The sequence below is a fragment of the Callorhinus ursinus genome, unplaced genomic scaffold (assembly GCF_003265705.2).
Source record: "Callorhinus ursinus isolate GAN/ISIS: 27379988/994484 unplaced genomic scaffold, GSC_fseal_2.0 scaffold3, whole genome shotgun sequence".
In the NCBI taxonomy this organism is placed as follows: Eukaryota; Metazoa; Chordata; class Mammalia; order Carnivora; family Otariidae; genus Callorhinus; species Callorhinus ursinus.
This window is the reverse complement of record NW_027397065.1, coordinates 73,518,018-73,543,470: the sequence shown is the minus strand read 5'-3', so window position 1 is coordinate 73,543,470 and position 25,453 is coordinate 73,518,018. Positions and strand designations below refer to the sequence as shown.

At 34.9% G+C, this 25,453-nt stretch overlaps 1 pseudogene; it reads left to right on the top strand.

Annotated features, from left to right (window-relative positions):
- Positions 1-21,301: 21,301 nt before the first annotated feature.
- LOC112820553 (U4 spliceosomal RNA) lies at positions 21,302-21,369 on the top strand (annotated as a pseudogene).
- Positions 21,370-25,453: the final 4,084 nt, after the last annotated feature.

The window sequence follows — 25,453 nt, the reverse complement described above, 5'->3', positions numbered from 1 at the left end:
AATATAGTGAATGATACTGTCATAGTGTTGTAGGGTCACAGATGGTAGCTACACTGGTGGTGAGCAAAGCATGAGATACAAAGAAGTTGAATCACTGTGCTGGGCATTTGAAACTAATGTAACCTTGTGTGTCAACTATACTCAAATAATAACCTCTTTTTTAATAAAGGAAACACTTGTGTACTGTTGATAGGACTATAAACTGGCTCACTCACTATGGAAAACAACATGGAAATTCCTCAAAAAAAAAAAAAAAGTAAAACTACCATATGAACAAGCACTTCCACTTTTGGGTATTTATCTGAAGAAAATTAAAACACTAAGTTGAAAAGATATATGCACCTCCATGTTCATTGCGGCATTATTTACAATGGCCAAGATATGGGAAAAAAAAAAACTAAAAGTCCATTAATGGGTGAATGAATAAGGAAGATGTGGTATAGGTAGGCACAATATTAGTCAGCCAGAAAATGAAGAAAATCTTGCCATTTGTGACAACATGGATGGACCTTGAGGGCATAATGCTAAGTGAAATCAGTCAGACAGAGAACGGCAAATACCATCTGATGTCACTTACATATGGAATCTAAAAACAAACAAAAACACAAGCTCATAGATACAGGAGACAGATTAGTGGTTGTCAGAGGCAAAAGGATAGGCAGTGGGAAAAATGGGTGAAGAAGTTCACAAGGTACAAACTTACAGTTATAACACAAATCATCGTTGTGTAATGTACAGCATAATGCCTATAGTTTATAATATTGTATTGCATTACATCTTAAAAGTTCTCATCACAGGGAAAAAAATTGTGACTATATATGATGATGGGAAAAAAACTATATATGATGATGGAGATTGACTTTTTGTGATAATTGTTTCACAATATATACAAACATCAAATCATTATTTTGTACACCTGAAACTAATACATGTCAATTATACTTCAATAAAAAATAATTTGTCAAATATAATGATTTCAAAATTAAATAATGGAACATAATATATACATATAAAAATAAATAATATCAAAGGCAAAACTATGGAAACAGTAAAAAGATTAGTGGTTTCCAGGAGTGAGGAGGGAAGGATAACTATATAGAGCACAGAGGATTTTTAGGGCAGTAAAATATTCTTTATAATAATATAATGGTGGATACATGTCATTATATATTTGTCCAAACACATAGAACATACAACACCAAGAGTGAACCATTATGTAAACTATGGACTCTGGAAGATGATGATGTACCAATGTAGGTTCAACAGTTGTAACGAATGGACCACTCTGGTGGGTGCTGTTGAGAACATGGAAAGCTATAGATGGATGAATAGGGGCAGGGATATCTGGGAAGTACCTTCTGTTCAATTTTTCTATGAAACAAAAACTGCTCTAAACTGCTCTAAAATAAAAAAAAAAACCTCTCCTTAAAAGTGTAATAAAAGAAATAAATATGTAAACAATTGAAGCACACAATGGGGAAAAATAAATAATTCTCAATAGAAGCAATATGTAAGAGCTGAAATGTTCATTTACCAATTCATTCTTAATAAATAGTAAACAAAGTAAATATATATATATATATAATGCTGATCATCTTCACATTAAGTGAATTGAGACTAATTCTTCAATTGTGATCTTATAATGATTTCATTTCCTAAAGAAATTCAGTGACACATAGTTGTATGCCTATTTATGCAGGTGAAACCCAAAGGTATAATTATGATGGATCAAGCTGGACTAAGCATAAAAATATAGAGAACAGGGGTTATTGTTTTGGGAGTTTACTATTTGTCACACTGCCAGAGTAGGGAAACAGAGGATGCATTTTGAATAAAATTTAAAAAGTGGCTTGGAGGCATGATAGCTGTAGTGATCCTGGACACTAGTCTCTAGACATCTAACCTTAAAAAAAAAACAAAAAAAAAAAAAAAAAAGAAAGAAAAAAAAAAAAAGAAAAAAAACAAAGAAAGAAGAAGAAAGCAAAGCAAAAAGAAGAGGAAAGAAAAAGCGAAATGATTCAAACAGAACTGAGATTTTACCCACTGGACACATACACCTCAAGAGTCAGAAAAGCTACAATCTGCTGTTACTTCAAATTAACTTTTCTGACAGTTAAGTTCACACGTTTAGTATTTTTATAGTAACTGCATAGTAATTTGTTACCTAATGTTATACTGAGTTCTCCTTGAAAGAAGAGCACTTAAATTTTTGTTGTTGTTATTGAGTTAAATAGTTGAATAGTGTTTAATAACCAGTTAGGCTAACTTATATTGCATTAAAAAACAACCCCTAAATATTATTCATATAAAGGGCAAAGGTTTATTTCTTACTCAAGCTGTATATTCATTTTGGATAGGCAGAAATTTTCTGTTCATTATATTCAGCTGGGAGCCCAAGATGATCTACTGTGAAATTTCATAAATTACTTTATTTCTTTAAGATTATTATTTTATTTGGAGAATGTGAAACACATTCATGATGACTAATTGCAAAAAAAAAAAAACTACATAAAAGTTTACTACAGAAAACAAAAACTAAATATTGTCATTATAATTTCCAAACCAAAAATTAAAAAGAAGATAAGGCAAAGAAAACTTGAGCAATCTAACAGAAGAGAGTGGAGACAGAAAAGGAAAAAATTCAGTAAAAGTCACACAGTAAAAAATGAAAAGTCAAGTGTCAGTAGTAAGTCTAAACATACAAGCACAACCCTCCTCACATGCAAAGATGGGATAAAAACTATATCTGCTTATTAAAAGAACAGGCACTTAGATTGTGTTTAAAAAGTAGAGAGACAGAAAGGCAGACAAATTTTAAAATATGTTATTTATAACCAATGGAACAAAAGTAAAATAAAAGAGTATAAAAAGCGTCAAAATGGAAGAACAGAAAATGATATGCTGAGAAAAATGAGTAGAGTAATGATAATTCCAGGAAAATTAGATTTCCTTTTTTAAATCTAAATTCAACTAATTAACACAAAATGTATTATTTGTTTTAGAGGTAGAGGTCAGTGATTCATCAGTCTCATATAATACCCAGCGTTCATTATATCACGTGCCCTCCTTAATGCCCATCACCCAGTTACCCCATCCCTCTACCCCCGTCCCCTCCAGCAACCCTCAGTTTGTTTCCTATGATTAAGAGTCTCTTATGATTTGTCTCTCTCTCTGATTTCATCTTGTTTTATTCTTTCCTCTCTTCCCCTCTGTTTTGTTTCTTATATTCCACATATCAGTGAGATCATATGATAATTATCTTTCTCTGATTGACTTATTTTGCTTAACATAATACCCTCTAGTTCCATCCATGTCATTGCAAATGGCAAGATTTCATTTTTTTGAAGGCTTTAGTAATATTCCATTTTATATCTGTACCACATCTTCTTTATCTGTTCATCTGACAATGGACATCTGGGCTTTTCCCATAGTTTGGCTATTGTGGACATTGCTGCTATAAACATAATTCACTTTAATAAGGGAAAAAAGGGGGAAAATTGTGACCAAGCTTTGAAATGCTTCAGTCATTAAGAAACATTTCATATTGCCATTCCTAATTACAAAGCATGGGAAGGGCAATATTCCCCTCTCTGAGAGAGAAATATTACTGTTCACTAGGAATAGTTTCCAAAGCAAAATTTCTAAGACTACCGATTTGCATTTTCTGACAAGTGAAATATTTATATCTGATTTCACTATTAATAGTGAACATTAGAAAACACAGGGACACATTTGGATCTTTAAGAGCTGTTCAGTGGTTTCTTTATATCTATATCTCTAAGGCAACAGTCCTACGATAAAATGAAATACAATAAAAATGAAATCGCAATAGGGGCTGGGTGGCTCAGTCAGTTGAGCTTCCGACTCTTGGGCTCAAGGTCATGATCTCAGAGTTGTGATACTGAACCCCACGTCAGGCTCCACACTGAGCATGGAGACTGCTAAGATTCTTTCTCTCTGCCCCTCCCCCCCACTCGTGTGCTCTCTCTATCTCTCGCTCAAAAAAAAAATAAATAAATAAATATTAATGAACACAAAACTACAAAATACTCATTTCTAAATTTTCTTCAGTGCCTCTTTTATATTATTTAAAATCATATATGTAATATAAATTGACATACAAAATTTTATGTGTCATATATACATGATGATTAACTGTGTATGTCAATTTCACCAGGCCACAGGGTAACCATTATTTCGAGTGGTTTTATAAGGATATTTCTGGATGAGATTAATAATTAAACCTCCAGAATAAGTAGTGCAGGCCTTGAAGGGTTAACCCAAACCAATCCATTGAAGACCTAATGAAAACCAAAAGGCAGAGTAAGAGAATTCTTTCTCTCTCTCTGCCTGATGATTTTTGAACTGGGACTTCAGTCTTCTGCCTTTGGATTTGGATTTGAATTCACACCATCAGTTCTCCTAATTGTCAGGTCTGTCAGAACTATGCTGGAATTATACCATTGTCTCTGCTGGGTCTCCACCTTGATAAATGTAGATCTTGAAAATTTTCAACCTCCATAATCACATGAGACAATTCCTTATAATAAATACATTTTTAAAAATAAACTATGTATCTCCTAATATACATATCTCCTATTAGTTTTGTTTCTCTGGAGAACCCAGAAAAATACAGATTTTGGTACCAGGAGTGTTTCTAAAGGAACAGGATGTTAATGGTGAGTTCTCTGAATTGGTTCTGGGGGTTTCTAGAATTGGCTTTCTAATCTGATTAGATTTAAAGATGCCCATGATTCTATTTCCAGGAGTAAAGAAAGCACTTCTAGTCCATGACATAACCTTGCAATAGAGATACACAGCATATCTCTATTAGATAATCCTAGCTGATCATTTATAAGAACCAAGGAACGGGATGGCTGTGCATATGATACTTCCTAACACTTTTGGAAAACTAAGAAATATGAGTTTGTCTGCTTGTTCCTAGTGTCACTGGACAAAGAGATGAAAGAAGAGAATGAGCTCAGGGAATCAAACTCCCAGCTCAAGTACCACATAAGTGATCTAAAGGCATCTGTGTGTGCTCTGAAGAAGACCCTTAGCTACTGGAGCCATAGGACTGAGATTGCTGAAAATCAAAGAGTCTAATCCTTTAGCTGAATTACAAGTTAAACTCCAACCTGGCAAGGTGTCTACTAGTAAAGTGAGGGCAGAGTTTGGGAGATAATGGGATTGCGAAATTCCCCAGGATGATAGCCAACTACCTGGTGGCAGCTTGATTACCTTGGACCGTTTCCATCACAGAAGGGGCAACATTTTGTCCTTACTGGAACAGACACTCTGGATACGGATTTATCTTCCCTGCAAACAATGTTTCTGCCAAAACTACTATCCATAGACCTACAGAATGCCTTATCCACCATCACAGCATTCCACATAACATTGCTTCAGATCAAGGACCTCACTTCACAGCAAAAGAAGTGGGGCAAATGTCCTTTGCTCATGGAATTCGCTGGCATTTCCATGTTCTCCACCAACTCCTGAGCAGTTGGCTAGCTTGACTGGCAGTAGAATCACCTTAAAAACAGTTACAGAGGTGCAGATCTGTGATTCAACAGTCTTGCACAATTCATACCTCTGAAACAAATAGTACAATATATGTTAAAAGAAGAAGAAGAAGAAGATAGCAAGAGGGGAAGAATGAAGGGGGGGAAATCGGAGGGGGAGACGAACGATGAGAGATGATGGACTCTGAAAAAACAAACTGAGGTTTCTAGAAGGGAGGGGGTGGGAGGATGGGTTAGCCTGGTGATGGGTATTAAAGAGGGCACGTTCTGCACGGAGCACCGGGTGTTATACACAAACAATGAATCATGGAACACTACATCAAAAACTAATTATGTAATGTATAGTGATTAACATAACAATAAAACTTTAAAAAAAAGTTACAGTACCAGCTAGGTGGCAGTACTTTACAAGGCTGAGGCAAGGTTCTCCAGAGGTGCTATGTGCTCTAGATCAGTGTCTACTATATGGTGTTATTTCTCTGAGAGCCAGGATTCATTACTCTAGGAATCAAGGGGTGGAAAAGGATGTGACATCCCTCACTATTATCTTTAGTGACCACTCATGGAATTTTTGTCCCCTTCTTGCAACTTTAGGCTCTGCTGGGGTAGAGATATTAGTTCCAGAGGGAGAAATGCTTCCATCTAGAAACAACTATGATCCCATTGAACTGGAAGTTCTGACTAACACCTGTTCACTTTATTCTCCTCATGCCTCTGAATCAACAAGCAAGGAAGGGACTTAACTGTGCTGGCCAGGGTGATCGATCCTGATCATCAAGGGGCAATTGGACTGCTATTCTGAAGTAGAGGTAAAGAAAAATATGTCTGGGGGACGTCTGGGTGGCTCAGTAGGTTAAGTGTCTGCCTTCAGCTCAGGTCATGATCCCAGGGTCCTGGGATTGAGCCCTGCATAGGGCTCCTTGCTCAGCAGGGAGCCTGCTTCTCCCTCTGCCTGCCGCTCTCCCTGTTTGTGCTCTCTCTCTCTCTCTGACAAATAAATAAAGAAAAATCTTTAAAAAAAAATAGAAAAATATGTCTGGAATACACTGGTTCCCTTAGGCCATCTCTTAGTATCACGATGCCCATGCCTAATGTCAATGGAAAAAAACCCAATCTAGGTGGGACTTCTAATGACCTAGACACTTTAGTATTTAAGATTTGGATGTCTCACCAGGTAAAGAACCATGACTAGATAAGGTTCTTGTGGAAGGCAAAGGAAAGACAAATGAATAGTGGAAATAGTTATAAATACTAGCTATGACCACTTGACCACTTACAGATGTGAGGACCGTAATTCAATAGCATGGCTAGAGAAGGGACTGTAGAAATTTCACATAAAACAAGTTGTTACATATTTCAGTGATCCAGCAAATCTAACTGTATGTAAGTAAATTCATCTTAGAGGGGGTCTACACATTTAAATTTCCTCTATTATATATATTTTAAATTAAAGTTGAGTTTAAATTTAAGCTTCTTATTTTCTATTATCTTTTTTTTATATTCTAATTTTATATTCAGGTCTAGCTATAAGCTTCTCAAACACAGATCCCATTATCCTTTTCTTTTCTTTTTGAGAGAGAGAGTGCAGGGGAGGGGCAGAGGGAGAGATAGAATCCCCAGCAAGCTTCACCCCTAGCATGCAGCCTGATGCGGAGCTCCATCCCACGACCCTGAGATCACCACCTGAACTGAAATCAAGAATCCATCGCTGAACAGACTGAGCCACCAAGGCACCCCTATCCTTTTCTTAATATATCTTTGATGTAGTTTCAGACATATTTTTCTCATTTTGTGTATGTTGTTTCATAATACCTCCATTATAAAAAGCCAAATAAACACTAAAATTTGGCAACATTTTTCTGTACAGGGGCAGATAGTAAATATTTTCAGCTTTATGGACTGCATGGTCTCTGTTGTCACTTCTTAACTGTCATTCTGCTGCAAAAAAAAACCACAGACAATACATAAACAAATTAGTGGGCCTGTCTTTCAATAAAACTTTACTTGCAAAAACAGATGTAGGACTGGATTTGGCCTACAGGCTACAGTTTCCTAACCCCTGTGCTAGATCGTTTAGAAGTGTCTTGCCCAGGAGCCTCAAATCCATTGTTTCAAAGATTAAGCTTTCCATAGCCACCGACCATAGGACCATTGCATATTTGATTATCCTGCAATAGAGATATGTGTTGATACCTCATCCTATGTCATCCTCATATTACAAAGCTTTCCTTTCAAATTACTTGGTGTCTAAAGTACATGCCTTATTTTGGAGTTAACCGAGTTAACAGTACTGCAGAATCCGGGAGTGGATGGAACTGAAGGGATGCATTACAGGAAAAAATTTTCACATAATGCCCTAGGGTAATCCATGGGAAGGTGGTAAACACTGAACTTCCAAACATCGGTGGGAGATAGCACATCACAGGATAAGTAAATTGTTCTTGGCACCTGGATTGTTTACCTCCCTGACTGGGAGAATCATTGCACTAGTAATGCTTTTCCAGCAGGCAGGTTCAAACTTCATGGAGGGCTATAGCATTTGGTGATTGCACTCAGCTGTGTGAAACAGAAAACTTGTTCATCACTGGCTTACACAATTATGGGCTTATTTTTCTTCAAACAATTAGAAGACTAAAATCATATCAGTACCTCATGAGAGTCAGAGCGGAGATTTCTGCAATTATTTGGCCTTCCTCTCAGCTTCCTACTGCTCAGGTTGCTTGAGCTCCAGCCACCAAGTTTACATTATAAGCAGGAAGAAAGTGTGAGCAGTAAAGAGCAAGAATGGCACTTCCATTAAGAAATCAATTTTTATCCTATTTATTCATTGCCAAATTTGTGTCATGTGTCCTTGCATACGACACTGGAAAATGTGTCTGTAAGCCTGATGCATGAGAACTGCTCTAGAGGAAACTGATCCATTGACCATCGATTGGAAAGGCACCTAGCAGGATCTGTTAAGAATACAGCATATAGTGCTGCCTCTTCATTTGTAATAGAGGTCTGGTCAGGGAAGAAGCAAGGTTTCTTTTCTATCACTTCTTTTTTCTTTAATCTTTTCCTCCTTTTGAGCCTCCTTTTTCTTGTTCTTCTGCACAACCCCCCTGCCCCCCCAGCCTTCTCATCGTCCTCCTGTAAAATCTCTGGTTGGGAAAACATTTTCAAGCTTGAAGACAAAAGAATCAACCTCAAAAACTTGGCAAGGGATGGTTTATTTTATTACATAATTCTACATATGTGTTACATAATGTTAAAAATCTTTTAAAGAAAATAACACCAGTGATACTCAGAAAGTTTAGCAGAAAAAAAAAATTTTAAAAACACTCTCTCTCTGTAGCAATATATATTTTAATGTTCCTGGGTGGGGCAGTACCCAACAACACAATAAATGCACAAATACACATGGAGAAATTTATCATGAAATTTAGAGAAAAAAATCATAATGAGGTTTTTAATAAAACCTGATGTAATTCAGATGAAAGATTAAATGGCAAATATTGGCCAGTAGAAGTAGGTGCCAGTTACAACAGTTATCAAGGCAGGATAATATGGCTAAAATAGAACAAGGAAGTACAGATATGTCCTCTACATTGCTGTTATTCAAGCACTGAACAGAAGTTGTCTATGCAATTAGCCGTGAAGAGCAAATGAGAGAAAGGAAAATGACAATGGCCATTATGTGCAAGTGTTGTGCTGTCTAGGAGAAAAATATAAGAGAATAAAAATGGATATTAAAGTTTAGCCCAATAACTACATAGAGGGAAAAAATGATTTTTGGTGGGGAGTGTTATAGTACTGTACCTGCTGTGTCTTTTTTTATAGTAATAAACTTAGACATTTAAAATTTTAATTATCTGTATTCTAATTTTTTATTGGTTAAAATTTCTGAAGCAAGGCAATCCTCTAAATACCAGACAATTTAATCTAGACACTTGCTGACTTTTCTACATTCTAGTTTATTATTCAGTCATATTTACATTAGACATTTGCTCTAGATTTATTCTGGGGTCCCTTTGATCTGAAGTCACTTCTAAGTAATGAAATATTGTGAGAACGACTTCATGGTTGTTACTGAGAAATAATTAAATCCACTTATTGTTTGGTTCTGTCCTTGTTTGTATGTTTATGTTCCGTGTTGGTGTCCAGTCTCTTGCCTTTTGTGGGGTTTCTCCATTTCATGATATATTCAAAAAGTCTTTCCTATGCCCTGATTGTGTTATATGTATATTTGATAAAATAGGACACATAATGAAATACAAGTAATGTTTATTATATGTAATATGATATACACTCTATATTATATATATCTCATTATACAAAAGATTTTCTTTGTTTTTAACTCTTTATCTTTTTGGATTTGATTTTGTGTGTGTGTAATATGGATTCAAGTACACTTTTCCAAAATTCTAGTCAGTTTTCTCCAAATAATTATTGTCTTTAATTTTTTTTCAGTAAATTGAGATATGAGTAATAGTCTAAGGATTCCAAGAACATCAAAAACAAAAAAATGAGAAGTCCCTCTCCCAGTGTTTTCAAACTTCCAGTAATAATTCCAAAGTCATTATTTTAAGTTACTGTTTCTTCTAATTTTTCATTATGTGTTTTTAAATATTATAATTACACAATCAACTTTTTGTTAATCAAATTTAGTTATTCTCTATTGCTTTCTTTTTATTAAAGATGGGTATTTAGAATTATTTCATCTCCATCACCAATTTCATTCCCCACTTGTTCATATTATAGGTGAAGCACAATTTTTTTATAATAATATTCCAACTCTGCATATTTATTATGTGTCTATTAATGTTATTCACTGGTGAATTTTTTCAGTGTAACTTTGACTTTATTCCAGTTAACAACTGCCACACTTTTTGTTTGCTTACTTTTCTAGGCATTTATTACTAATTATTCCCGCACTATATAATCACCATTAAACCTATTTTGATTCAATTTTATCAAAGGTTTTGTTAAATTTTTTCTTCTGGTGCTTTATGTTCACCACTTCTATATAATAGCCCTAGAAATTCTCAGATTTTTGGTGCTTGCTATTTAACTTTCTATTCATTTCCACACCCCCTTCACATGTTGATACTTTTGGTTTGTTCCATCATTTTTAGTAAATGTATCCTTACGTTGCTTCTTTACAAATGGTACACATTTGAACTGAGAGCATGTAAGACTTTTATAAAGTCTTGTTTCTACCTACAAACTAGATAGGGGCTTTTGGTTCTTTCCTGGCTTGCTCTTTTTGTGGATGCCCATTATCAGACTGAGGAAGTTTCCTTACATTTCTAGCACCTGGTCAATTTAAATAGGTGGTAATTTTATCAAATTATTTTTCTGTATCTACTTACATGGTCAAATGTTTTTGTTTTACTTGTTGTCCTGTACATGTGATAATTTAGATTTTCTTTTTTAATTTTTTAAATAAAAAAGACACCTGTATTAATAATAGTTGGTGAGTTTTGAGAATGATATGCCCATATAACCACTACTACAGTCAATAAAATATTTATATCACTTTATAGAAATCCTTTGTACTCACTGAAGTCAACATCCCCTTGTACTTATTTGCTTTCTGTGTTTTTTTTTATTGGGATTTAGAATTTTATAACATTGAATTATATGTATCTTTTCTGTATCACTTCTTTCCTTCAAAATAATGTTAAAAGTTTTGTGCAGGTTGTTAGGTGTATTTGTAGTTTGTTCCTTTTCTATTGCTAAATGGTGTATTGTTTAATGAGTTTACCACACATTGTGTATCCATTCACCTTTTGATGGATATATAGTTTGTTTCCAATTTTGTCTGTTAAGAATACACTTGACTATGTGTCTGTGAATACAAGTCTCTGTGTGACAATGTTTTTATTTCTCTTGGGTAAATACCTATGAGTGGAATTGCTGAATCATAGAAAAGATGTGTATTTAACTTAAGAAACTGCCAAACTGTTTGCCAAAGTGGTTATGCCCACCACTAAAGCAGTTACATTCTTACCAGCAATATAAATAAGAGTTCAAATTTGTCCTCTTTTATGTTAACACGATACTGCCATGTTTTGTTTTGTTTTAAGTATTTTATTTCTTTATTTGACAGAGAGAGAGCACAAGCAGGGGTAGCGGCAGGCAGAGGGAGAAGCAGGCTCCCCCCTGAGCAGGGAGCTGGATGCAGGACTCAATCCCAGGACCCTGGGATCATGACCTGAGCTGAAGACAGATGCTTAACCGACTGAGCCACCCAGGCATCCTGATACTGCCACCATTGCGAGTATTTTTTGTTTGTTTGTTTTGTTTTTTTAAGTAGGCTCCATGCCCCATGTGGATCCCAACACAGGGCCGAACTCACGACCCTGACTGAAATCAAGACCTGACCTGAGATCAAGAGTCGGACGCTCAAGTGACTGAGCCACCGAGGCACCCCTAATTGTGGTTTTATTTTTTAAAGATTTCATTATTTGAGAGAAAGCGAGAGAGAGAGAGCACGAGGGGGGGTGGGCAGAGGGAGAGGGAGAAGAGGGAGAAACATTAACACTAAATGTGAGCAGAGAGCCTGACACAGGGCTTGATCCCAGGACCCCAGGTTCATGACCTGAGCCAAAGGCAGATGCTTAACCACTTAACTGACTGAGCCATGCAGGCTCTAATTGTGGTCTTAATGTACATTTTCCTTATGGCTAAGAATGCTGAATATCTTTTTTGTGGTTATCGAATAAACATCTGTTTATTTTCTTTTTGGCAGTGTCTATACAAATCTCTTGGTCATTTTATAGGGATTTTTATTTTTACTATTGATTACATATATACAAACAGGTCTTTTTCTTCTTTAGCTCTACATATTGTGAAAACTTTCTCCTAGACTATGAGTCATCTTTACTTTTTTATTAATGGTTTCTTTTAAGAAGCAGAATATTTTAATTTTGATGATATCAGAATTATTAATATTTTTATTGCTTTTTCTTTTTGTGTCCTATCTAATAAAAATGTCAGAACCCAAGTCACAAAATTTTAGTCATTTTTCTTCCAGGTCATTTAATGTTAATGTTTACACTTATTTGATATAATTTATATATTTATATAACATAACATTTGAACTTGTTTAATATGCATGACATGAAGAAATTTATTTCATCTGTGGGGTCTATGAGCTCAAAATATATAAGTAACATGCATAACGTTGATCATTTGAGCTAACAGAACATTTTACACAAAGAAATCTCAATAAGATGATAAAAATGCCTACCAGACATAATGTAAAAATAGATAGAAGTTAGTGTCCTAGGTTAGGCAAATATGTAATTAATTAATATATTCTTAAATAGTTGATATTTACATAATTTGTATGTTTTATCACCAGATCTATAGGTACTATTAAAAAATTTACTCCTTTATGGAACTTTAATTAAAATATGACAAAACAAGAAAATAAATAGAAACATGACCTTACAGAGGTCTCCAAGTGACTCAGAATCTGGACGCAATAGAGGATTCTTGTCTCCTAGACCAGTCAATACCACACCACATTCTACCCACAGGGACGGTTTAATGTTGTTTGGCACAACACACATTGAAAATCCATTTCAATAAATGTATTGAAAATTATTTCAAAATAAATTTTTAAACAAAGATTTAACAAACTTTGAATTTGAATGTTTTAAAATCTCATTTGCAGTACGGGATCTTTCCATAATTTTTTTCTAAAGTACACACTGATAATTCATTAAAGAGAACAAAGTAATGGGAGCTTCTGGAATTTTTTGTTGTTATTGTTCTAGATAATTGAAACAAATATATTTTTTAATTCCTTAAAGATCAACAGCTCTCATTTGGAAGAATTAAAGAACTAAAACAGGATGGTAATTCCTTCTTTTTTTATTATGGTTTCTGAACTGGATATTTTTTCTGTCAAAGGAAAAAAAAAAGCTAAACTAACATTCGAAATATCTTTGAATCAGGCAATAATTTTTTGAAAGCAAAAATTGCAAACTCCACATTGTGCTTAATGATAAAGTTCAGGTATAGCTTTTTTAAAATACTTTTGTAAAAATCTAAATGACATTTTCTACTTAATAGTTTATTGCACTGAAAGAAAATATCTGGGCACTAATCCCATTTCTATTCTTCTCTCACTTTCAGTTACATGATGTATAAATGGGTTCTCTGGACTCTATGGCCAATTCAACAAGGCAAGCACTGTCTATGGTACCAAGTGATGAGAAGTCAATGTATACATTAACACTAGATGTGTGCACACTGTGTGTGGGTGTGAGAGAGAGAGAGAGAGCATGTTCCTTAATATGAGTATAACTAAAAAACAATTAAAAAGATCACATAAGTATATGAGAATTCTTTTCTTTAACTTCTCGCAAAAATGTATGCTTCGATTTCTTAGAACAAACTTATAAAAGAAGCTGTATGTGCACTGTTTGTCTTGATGAGAACTTGAATGATTGACAAAGTAATTATAGATGTTCTCTATTATGAGTTGGGATTCTGGACCTACATTTTCCATAACCAAAGGACAAAGAGTTTGAAGTTTTTATCAAGACTTTCCCATATTTCTCAGACACTGGGTCTTACTTTTAATACTGACCCTAATACTGATTTTAATATTGATCACCACAGCTGTGAGACTAATCACAGATTTTAAAAGTAACTTTATAAATAACTTACTTCAGTGGTTCTTGAAGTGTCCTCTTGAGACCAGCAGCATCAGCATCACTTGGAGACATGTTAGAAGTGTAAATCCTGAGTCTCCACCCAGCACCTAATAGATCAGAAAATCTGAGGATCAGGCCCGGGGTCTATTTTAACAAGTTCTCCAGGTGATTCTCACACACTTAATTGCAAACCACTGGCCTAGTTTATGAAAAGATTTTTTTTTATTCCTGTGTAATAAAATACAAATGTTTATTTAGGTGATCATAATTTTTTTCTGTACACACGTCACTTGGCAAATTACGTAAAATTCCCAACTGCGAGTAGTTCACCATATTCGTAATGTACAGTGTTATTAAATTCTCCTCGAACTACAGATCATTCAATTCTCCCATCTAAACACAGCCCAAGCCATTTCCAGTGCCCCTGGCTTTGACTTCTGTTTTCATTTACCTCCAATTACTTATTATTGTAAACTTCCCATACCCAGTTTACGTATTTTTACCACTCAGTAGGTGTGTATAGGCTGCAAATTTCCAGACTCTTCAGAGCATGTTATCTCTTGAGTTGTCAGTTCCTAAGACTTTTGGTCTTATCTTTCCTGCCCTCTCCTCTCAAGTTGGGTTACACTGCTTTTTAAGGAGAGAGGGTGCTGGAAGCATGCCTGCCTAAGACCGCTGTCATTTCTTTCACCTGGAAAATGATACCATGCAAACTTTTAAAGAGTTCCAGACTTTATTCTTTCTTCCCATGCATTTCCAATCAAATAAATATATTTAGAAGCTTAAAAATAGTTCTCCGTAAAATTTTTTAACAAGGGAAGAAAGCACTGTCTCTGGAATCAGAATCCTGGTTCAAATTCTAAGTTGGACAGTAATTAATTAGATCACCTCAGGAAAGTTAATTAACATTTCTGAGACACTGTGTCCTCAAATGTGAAGTAGAATAATCATTTCTGACTTCCAAGTTTGTTGTAAGGTTTAAGATAAATTTAGATGAAGCATGTAGCTCCAGACATCAGACTTTTGACAGGAATCAAGAAATGGTCACTCTGTAAATGTAACTTTGTTTGAAAGTCTATAAAATTAACAGATGAGTCCCTTAGGCTATATTTTAACACAGAGAAATATTTCTTTTCATACTGATTACCAAATAATATTGCTATTTTTTCACAGACCCTTTTAGCTAAATAATATTCTAAAGGATGGGTACATAGATGTGTGAGAGAAAAACAAACATTCCCATTTCAATATAAATTATTGCAGAATTTGCCTACATAACCTTTATACAAATTGTCAAATACGAAGTTGAGAACTGGGCTTATAATAATAAAGACACACTGGGTGTCTCCATAAAGGATTCATGCTACATCATTTTATTCTCAAAGCAGTCCTCTGGAGAAGTAGTAGTATTTCACTAGTGTTTCAAACAAGAAAATTAAATCATAGAGACTTTGGTAATCTGTCCAAGGACACAGAGCTAGTAATTGTCAGGATTTAAATGCTAGCAGCTGGTCTCTGGAACCAATACTCTAAGCCAAAGGAGTCTGCTGTATCTTTAAATAAAATGCACCAAAATTAGCCTATCTAGTTATAAAGGCTATCTCTGTGGTCATTTCAAACACACGAATTATAGGACTTCTGTTGTGTTACCTTCTACTTTCCTGGAGAGAAGCCACACAGAGTGTTAAACAGACACCCACACATGGAGCAAGGAAGAGGGGCTGGAGAAATGATAGTGGTAACAGGGTAAAGGCATCCGAAGCTGGGCCAGGATTGAGATGTGTGAGAAACTAGAGGTGGAAGTGGACATCTCCGTGTTTCCTTTGGTACTTTCATAACAATTTATGAGCACCAGTTACAGGATCAGAGTACTCAGGTTTTGTAGGAAAAGTCAAGTGTATTATAAAAGGAGGAGTAATGAGGCAGCTCTAGACCCTGGTGCTTTTGGTTTCTTTTGCGAATGAATGTTGAAATTCATGACCAATCCTGATAACCAGACTTTTGTTTTGAAGTGGCTTTATTAAAATATAATTTATACACTTTGGCTTAACTCTAGGGAAAAAAAAAATTGATGCTAGGACATAAGACCCTGGTTTTCTATAGACTTTTGACTCAAGGGAAAAAAAGAGAAAGAGACAGGCTTATTTTCCTCCAAACTGTCTAACCTATTTTCTCAGGAAAGAAAAACAGACAAAGAAATGGGATGACTGCCTTGTCAGGAGATATAAATGGACTATTTGGCTGCAGTTTCTCCTTTTAAAATCTCTTGGGAATTTGCTTAACAGAGAACAAGGCACTGATGAACCTGAATAAAAAAGTAACCTAATGACTATTTTTTTCAAATTTATTTCTGCCTTAAGTTTTGCTTTCCTTATGGTATATCTACTCTGACACCAGTGTCTTTTCTTATGAACATATCTCTGCATTAGCACTTCAAGGACTGTGGCAGAATATAGCTCCACGTTAATTTATGGGTCTGAGCACTCTTTAGAAATTGCCATCATTTCCAAACCTGTATAAAATGCTTGTGTGACATTTTCCCTGAGAAGCTTGACATTGGGATCAGCCTGATTGATTGGGGGGGAGAGGACAGATGTGATATCACACCGAAGTATCACACTCCAATCTGGTTTAGAAAATGGAACAGATAATTTACAATAGTGTAATAGAAAGAGGATTGGAATGTAGTCAGAGAGCCGGGTCCCACTTTTATATCATCTTTTTAACCTGTATGGCTGTAGTCGTCTCAATATCTTTGCATGCAATAACATATGAGAAATATAAAAAAAAACAAATAACATCTATATATACACCACAGATAGTCACTCTCTCCACAAAAGAGTTAATATATCTTAAATTCAAGGTAAGTTAACTATTGGTAAATACCTACCCTTGCCATTTATGTTCATTTTCCACCGAGTCTTTTTAATTCACTGAATCTTCCAGAGTACCCCACCCCCACAGCCACTGAGAGAATATTGACACATTCTAAATAAAGGTTTGCCATTTTGCAGGATTTTTTGCAGTTTCTGAACATTAACATTTGCCTTCTGGACTACTGTGTAAGAAGATATACTCACATCTTACTATAACCACGTCCTTAGGGTCCTTGTATTTGGATAGCCTTATAAGATATACAACAAGGACCTTTGGCATAACAGGACTTGGCTGTGATTCAAGATAGATTTGCCTTACAACAATGCTCTAAACCAAATAGTTTCCATAGTTTCTAGACTGTCAAAAGAGGATTTCAAAGCATTTTGGTATACTTTTTTTTTTTTAAACCATCCCTTCAGATTTAGAAACTCAGAGATAATACTTTATAATGCTTTCTGGAGGTTAAATTTTGCTTTTCCATTTATGTCTATTCATGTGACAAAATGTATGTCCTCTTTTGCATTTCTAATATGCATGATAATTAGTATTACAATCTCAACTATTTTTTTTCACAACCCTTGAATTACTTAGTCTGTTTTTGTTGTATTCCCAATTAATATATGCCCTGTGAATTCTCAAATCCTCCAACACCAACTGGGTGTCTAGGAATTCAATTCAATTCTTACACTAACTACCAGGCTTAAGTGTTCATGTCTACAAGATTGCCCTGTACTTTAAATGTCAGCAACAAATACGATGCCCAAACTGTCCATACCTCTGCCTAGCTGACTACAAATTCAGAGGTTTCCACAACCCCCTTCCCTCAAGAAAGGGATCAGCCTGAAACTAGGCTCACAGAACTCAAGAAAACACTTTACTTAGCTAATTATAAGGACACAACTCAGGATCAGCCAAATGTAAGAGATGCATACAGTATGGAATGGAGTATGGGGTGGAGAGGCACACAAGCTTCCCTGACCTCTTCAACCCAGCATATACATGTGTTCACCAACTCAGAAGCTCTTCCAATCTCTTTATTCAAGAGGTTTTATAGAGATTAATCTCCAACATCATTCTCCTCCCTAGAGGTCAGAGGTGGGACTGAAAATTCCAACCCTCCAAACATTTGGTCTTCCTGGAGACCTGCCCCATCATGAGGCTATCTAGAAGTCCCACCTTAACTAGCACAGACTCAGGTGTGAGGGAAAGAGGCTTGTTAAGATAACAAAGGATCCTACTCTCAAAATTCCAAATTTTTAGGCTCCTTTTGGTAGGAACCAAGAATAAAGACCAAATATGTGTCTTATTATACAATATGACCATACTTTCATGTTACCTATTCATTTTGGTAAATATTCTCCCAAATACATACACAAACACCATAAAGTCGACTCCAAGAAATTTGCTGATATTTTTCAGTATTTCCCTCGTCCCTTACTTTTATTTATGTACTGTTAAATTAATTGAATAAGGAGTCCATGAGACTGAGGTGGCTCCAATGCTCTGGTAGCCTAGGTAAGCAAGCCAAAATCTAAGGGTATAAATGCCTCAAGGTTTGGAAATTGAAACTGAAAGCTAACCAATCAAAAATAGTCAACAAGGCTCTAAGCTGTAGCCAATCCGTAATTTCCTTGATTTGCTTCCCCTTCTCCCTGAGCTCCTTTTGGGTGGAGCCCTTCTAATCACTTCCAATTTGGCCCTGCCCCATTACAATTTTCACTCAAATAAAGCCTTAAAATGTTTAATATCCCTCCATTTATTTTTTAACAGTACTTATCTCTTTCTGGATTTTTAATAAAATAAATAATTGCCATATTTTTCTGGCTTATTTATAAAATAAAGAAATTGGATTAATTCATAGTGTAATATCAAGCATTTTATCATAAAGATAAGAACAACAAAGACATTGAAAGATTGATTCAGGGAATGCTCTCTTCTCTAATCCATCACTTTCTGTTCTGTTACTGTCTCTCTGTATCTCTTTCTGTCTCTCTCTTATCTGAACTCAATGCTGTCTTTGTACTATATCATTTGCCACGTTTATTGCTTAGGTTGAATTCCTCTCTGAACAATTTTATTCTGACCCACTGGTTTCGAGACTGGGTCAAAAACCATTCATCTAGCTGAAATAATCACTGGAACCAAAGAATATATCTCATCCTCCTTTGATAAAACTAACTTCAAATTACTTTAAATATGTGTGGAATTGACTTTAAGCAACAAGAATAGAGAAAATCAAGTCAGCAAACTCCATTATATTCAAAATATCAAGTTTTTTGAATTAAAAATTTTATGATTTTTGAAACCTTCAGTTTTTTTTCCTTTTTATTCCCTGTAACTCTTTATAAAGGAGAGTGTGGATTGATTATTTTTTGCTCAACAATGTCCCTTTTAGGTAATTTTATACCTCCTCCTCCTCTTTCACGTTCTCAGAATCAATTATCTCCATCCTGGTTGTACTCCCTAACTTATTGACATTTTCAGACAATACATCTCAGTTCTCCTTTAGGTCCAAAGCTTGCTATTTTTCTAAGTGGAGTTTACATTCTTGTGGATGACATATCCAACAACTGGGTTTGATCCTATTTTTCTTCATTACAATGATGTTTTCCTTTATTTTGGTTTTGACCATTCCTGATAACATCGAAAAATTGTACCACCTCTAAAGTCAGTTTCAAACATCCCAAACTCCACCACAAACTCCTCACACTGGCTCAAGCATTACCATTCAAACAGTTCTTCAAACTCATTAATATTTCAAAGCATTCACTTTCACATCTCTCCACCAGTTCTTTCCTATGTTCAACCCCCTGTTCTTCTATCTTAGCTTATACAATCTTCCCTTTTATTCACTCTTTGTAAATAACAAGAATGCCTTTAGTCATTTTTTCTTCTACGTATCTTTGCTGGTTTCTCCTTCCCTACCACCCTTAAGTGTTCAATTTATTCTGCCCTCTGTCTCTTTCACTGGACTGACATACAATTCACTTGCCAATGATTATTTGTTGTTGTTGTTGTTTTTAATCCCTAGCTCAGACATTTCTTATCTTTAGAGTCATTTACCCATCTGTCTGCTGGTGTTACTACATTACACATTATCTGACTCAAAATTTAAATGTTTAACTGAAATCCAGATGTTCTACTCAAGCATTGTCCAAATCAGGAAGGGATACAACACACACCCATTGTTCATGGCAAAGATCTGTCATGATAGTCATTGGTACCATAGCCAATACCTATCTACCAGCATGTCCCACAAATTTATAACTCCAAAATCTATTTCAAGTATTTCCACTCTCCCCATATCCACAACCACCATCTTCATGTTTACCAAATAGAAATTAAAAATAATGAAGTCATCTTACTTCAGAGCTGAATAGCCTTCAGTCATTTCTCATTTTCCTTAGAAAAATTCCCTAAATGTCACCATGGTCTGAGCAACCCTACATGATCTATTCTTCTGAAAAATTCTCTAATTACTTTTGTCTTTTTATTGCTATGGAATAATTCTAGTATCTTCTAGCCTTTACAAATGGCCTGGGCTTCCTGCTAATAAACTTTCAGCCATATATATTACTCACAATGGAATGTTCCTCTTTCAAGATTCATTTAGCTGTTTCTTGCTTATCCATCTGGCCAAGGCTTAAATTCAGTTCCTTAGACAAGGCTTCATAAATCTTGATTGTCAAGATTAGATCCCTGCATTACCATCTCAGAATCTGTTCATTTCATTCATAGTACTTATTTTAATAATTCTGTATTTTTTTGTTTGTTTAATGCTTACCTGTCCCATTTAACTTTAAGTTTAACAAATTGTTTATTACTATATAGTTAACCCTTAAGCGACTGCCTTCATCTCAGGCTATATAGTTAACCCTTAAAATATTGCTTGGCTTCATAGTAGGTACTCAACAAATGTTTTTAAATAAATGAAAGAGTGAATATTAAATATAACCCCATGTATGCTTGAATTTCATTGTATTATTATGTTCCTATAAAATTACCCTTAATAAAACTAATGTAAACTGAATGGTTTTATTTTTAGGTGACTACAATAAACCTTCATTTTTGTATTCTGATGTCATCTAAATCAGAATGCTCTGGGAAAAATCAAACAAAAAAAGCCCACTACAAACAAAATTAATTGATAAAAAACAAAATGGGAAATGGTGGTTTGCAAATGATATCATATACAAAGATGTAATAACTATGTTCTATAAACAATTATTGAATTTGAAAAAAAAAAGCTTTGCGCAGTGGCAGTATTGTAGCCAATGAAGTTTATCTGAGGCGCGATTATTGCTAATTGAATTTGGGGAAAAAAAAGGAGCATAAAACCTATTACAAAAATGGGGAAAAGCAAGAACAGATATAGAAATACTCAACATACAAAAAGATGGCAAGATGCCCACAATCAGTCATACAGAAATGCAAAGTAAAACTACACAGATATACCATTTCTTACGTGTCATCTCTAAGAATGTTTCATGTTAAAGAGTACACAGTATATTTGGGCAATCCTGTGGAGAAACAGGCACTCTAATAATTGGTTGGTAGAATTCAGACCGGTAAAACAGTTTGGGGGAATGGGCTGCCAAAATATACTAAACTTATATACACAATTACCTATGACTCAGCAAGTCTAATTCTAGATATTTAATGCAGCAATTCACCTCCAATATTCTAAAAACATATACTCATGTTTATTCACAAAAATTACTTCTAATTGCAAAACATTGAAAATCACCTATATACAGAGAAAAGGAAAAACAGTTATATAAATTATGGTTCACTCACACATTTCAATACCATGCAGTTGGAAACAAGAATAAAGATTTCCCTGAAGTAATAGGGAAGGGTTTTTAGAGTATTTCTAGTATATGTCTAAAAAGGAACAGGAAGGATAAATCAGGAACAGGAAAAATGGTTATGTGCAATATTGATAGAGAATAAGATAAAAATGTAGGAGCATGGGAATGATGTAGAAGTGAAAGGGAAATTAGACCTCTCTGTTTATAACCTTTTGCATAATTTTGATTTTTAGAAATATGTTAATGCTTACATACTCACAAATTAAGCAAGTAACAAAGGCTGGAGAGAAAAAAAATGAAATGTAAACAAAACAAATAAACCTAACTGTATGTCACATGAATAACATAAGTACACTAAAGGGGGAAGAAAAAAAATAATTTGGGCCACAAATTAATTTTGGATATATATCCTAAGACTATAGAGAAAATAACCATAGCAGAATATTATATTCTTGTTTGTACAAACCAGACGTTATCATACCCAAATTTCCAATGATTAAATTAATAGATTGAAAAGGTTACATATCTATCTAATCTTTAAGCTTCTAGGACTGAGCAAACAAATAAATATACTGTGAACAATGGAATTCAGGTTTTTCCACTGCCAAGAAAAGAACTATAAATATGGAAAGTGGAGGAGTTAAAAATAAAGCTTGTGGAGATAGGTTATAATTGGAAGTATCAGGTAAAGTGTGGTTTCTAAATAGTTTTTAATTAGGGCAACTCCCTGAAAGACCTTTTAATGGGTAGGATAATGCAGATAATTCCCTCCAGGAACTTGTGCCAACAAACAAGTGCTGCTTTTAATGTATTTATAACACTTCTTGGTCTGTGCCCTCCGTTGGAGGAGGAGTGTCATGGTCGTGGTGTCAGTTCCTTCCACTGCTGGTCCCTTTGACTATACATTTTGAAGGAAGAAAACAGTGTTATCTGCTTCCTTTTAACAGATTCTAGAATAGCTGGTTGTCTCAAATGCTTCTTTAATGTCTTTCAGTTCATCTGTACCAACTGCTATGCTGGACTAGAAATGTACTTGAGAATGAGTTGGGGATGTAGCAAAGGCAAAAAAGGTCATAATTCTTTCCAAAATCACCCAGTTGAAGATTAAATTTCATATCACACAGTGTGGGGGAATTAGCAGGACAAACAATAACTGGAAATTACTTGAAGGTGGAGAATGTATCTTGTTCACAGAAGGATTTCTTGGTTCCAATTTTAACACATAATTCCAAGTTTAATACACAGTGACTGCACAGTTAGTTGAGGAATTGGTTAATGAATCAGATAAAGAAAATCGTAAAAAGAAAATTGACTTTGTATTTTACACATATTATTAACTCAAAATAAGAAAACTAAAACTCTTTCTCGAAAGGAGAAAGCAAGGCGGGAAAATGCTCAGGATCCATGGTGGGTTATAGTAAATAGTACCCAAAAACATATGCCCTCTAAGAAGAATGCCCACTGAAAACAGCAATGTCTTTCTTCATTCAGTTTGAAACTTTCATTTTTTTTTTTTTGTTTAGAAAATCTTTAGCCAAAATTACTTCTCATAAATAAACTCCTGGGTGAACAGAAGGAAGGAGATTAAGTAAGAGGTTAGGGAGTCCCATTTAAGGACATAATGCTATTTCAGCAACAAAAAATATATTAATAAGACACATTTCTTACAGTTGACTCAGGTGGTTTGGTTGAATGATTTGGTAATCATGAGTTTATTTTGATTTAGAATACTTTGGTGGCTTAATTTTTTTTCATCAAGGATCCATAACTTAGTTATACCTTTCATTTAGGAAGACTGATGTTTCTGTATGTTTCATTTTTTTCCCACCTTTTTCAAGTTATCAATGAAAATAAAATAGTCAAAATAATTTATCATATTGTCAAAGTACATTTGAGATAAAGAACTCTAAAAATCTAAGCTGTTTAGAGATTAAAATTGGAAGAAGACAGGATAAGTTCAAAGATGATAAAGTAATATTGAGGCTTACAATATTGTGTCAAGAGTAGTTGATTAAGAAATCTAAAAAGGCAGGATTTGTTATGAGAGAGAAGTAAAACAAAGTTTGTGGTCTCAAACACAAAGCAGTTTGGGATGACAAGGCTGTGGGAATAGAGGGCAGAAATGTGTGAAAGGGTCATAATAGATGAATAAGCCCAGTCATCAGAGGTCATCACATTCCTTTCTTTTTTTAAGATTTATTTATTTATTTTGAGAGAGTGAGAATGAGAGAGAGAGAGAGAGAGAGAGTACATGAGAGGGGGGAGGGTTAGAGGGAGAAGCAGGCTCCTCGCTGAGCAAGGAGCCCAATGCGGGACTCGATCCCGGGACTCCAGGATCATGACCTGAGCCAAAGGCAGTCACTTAACTGACTGAGCCACCCAGGCTCCCCAGAGGTCATCACATTCCTTAGGAGAAGTAACACCTATGCCAATAAAGAGACCACAAACCTGTAGACAGGGTTTGAGAATAAATATGGAATACTACAAAGTCATTACAAAATATTATAGAATGGCCAGGAATTAAGTTGATAAAAAGATAGCTAAGGAACCACCAGTAGTTTTTAAAGATGAAATTTTTATATGAAGGCCTAGAGATTACCAGATAAAACAAAGGGTGGAATACTAAGGAATATAAAATATCACTATATAGTCTACTATAGTTACCATATTTAAACATATTATTGGAATTTGTGAGATACCACTCTTGAGATATGTTTAATGCATACTTAATTCATATTGTAATGTCCTGGGCTGCATTTTCTTACATTATAAAAGTGGAACCCAATTGTTTGACAATATGTCATTTTTTTTAAAGATTTTATTTATTTGACAGAGAGAGAGACACAGAAAGAGAGGGAACACAAGCAGGGGGAGTGGGAGAGGGAGAAACAGGCTTCTCACTGAGCAGGGAGCCCAATGTGAGGCTCGATCCCAGGACCGTGGGATCATGACCTGAGCCGAAGGCAGACACTTAACGACTGAGCCATCCAGGCACCGCGGCAATATGTCATTTGTGATTATAATTTTTTGCACTTACTTTGGACCTTTTTACAAATAATTTTGTTGCAGAAAAAAAAATTTAAAAATGGGCAGAGGACCTGAAAGGACATTTTTTTTTTTTCCAAAGAAGGCACACAAATGGCCAACAGGTACATGCAAAGGTGTTGTTCAATATTACTAATCATCAGGGAAATGCAAATCAAAACAACAATGACGTATCTCCTCATACTTGTTAGGCTTTCTAGTATTAAAAAGTCAAGAGATAACAAATGCTGCCTGTGATGTAGAGGACTGGGAACTCTTGTACACTGTTAGTGGAAATGTAAACTGGTACGGCCACTGTGAAAAACAATACGGAGGTTCCTCAAGAAATTAAAACTGGAACTTCTACATGGTCTAGCAATCCCATTTCTGGGAATAGATTCGAAAGAAAAAAAATATATTATCGCAAAGAGATATCCGTATTCCCTTGTTCATTGCTGCATTATTCACATCAGCCAAGGTATCAAAATAACCTAAGTGCCTACTGATGGATGAAGATCCATATATATATATATATATATATATATATATATATATATATATA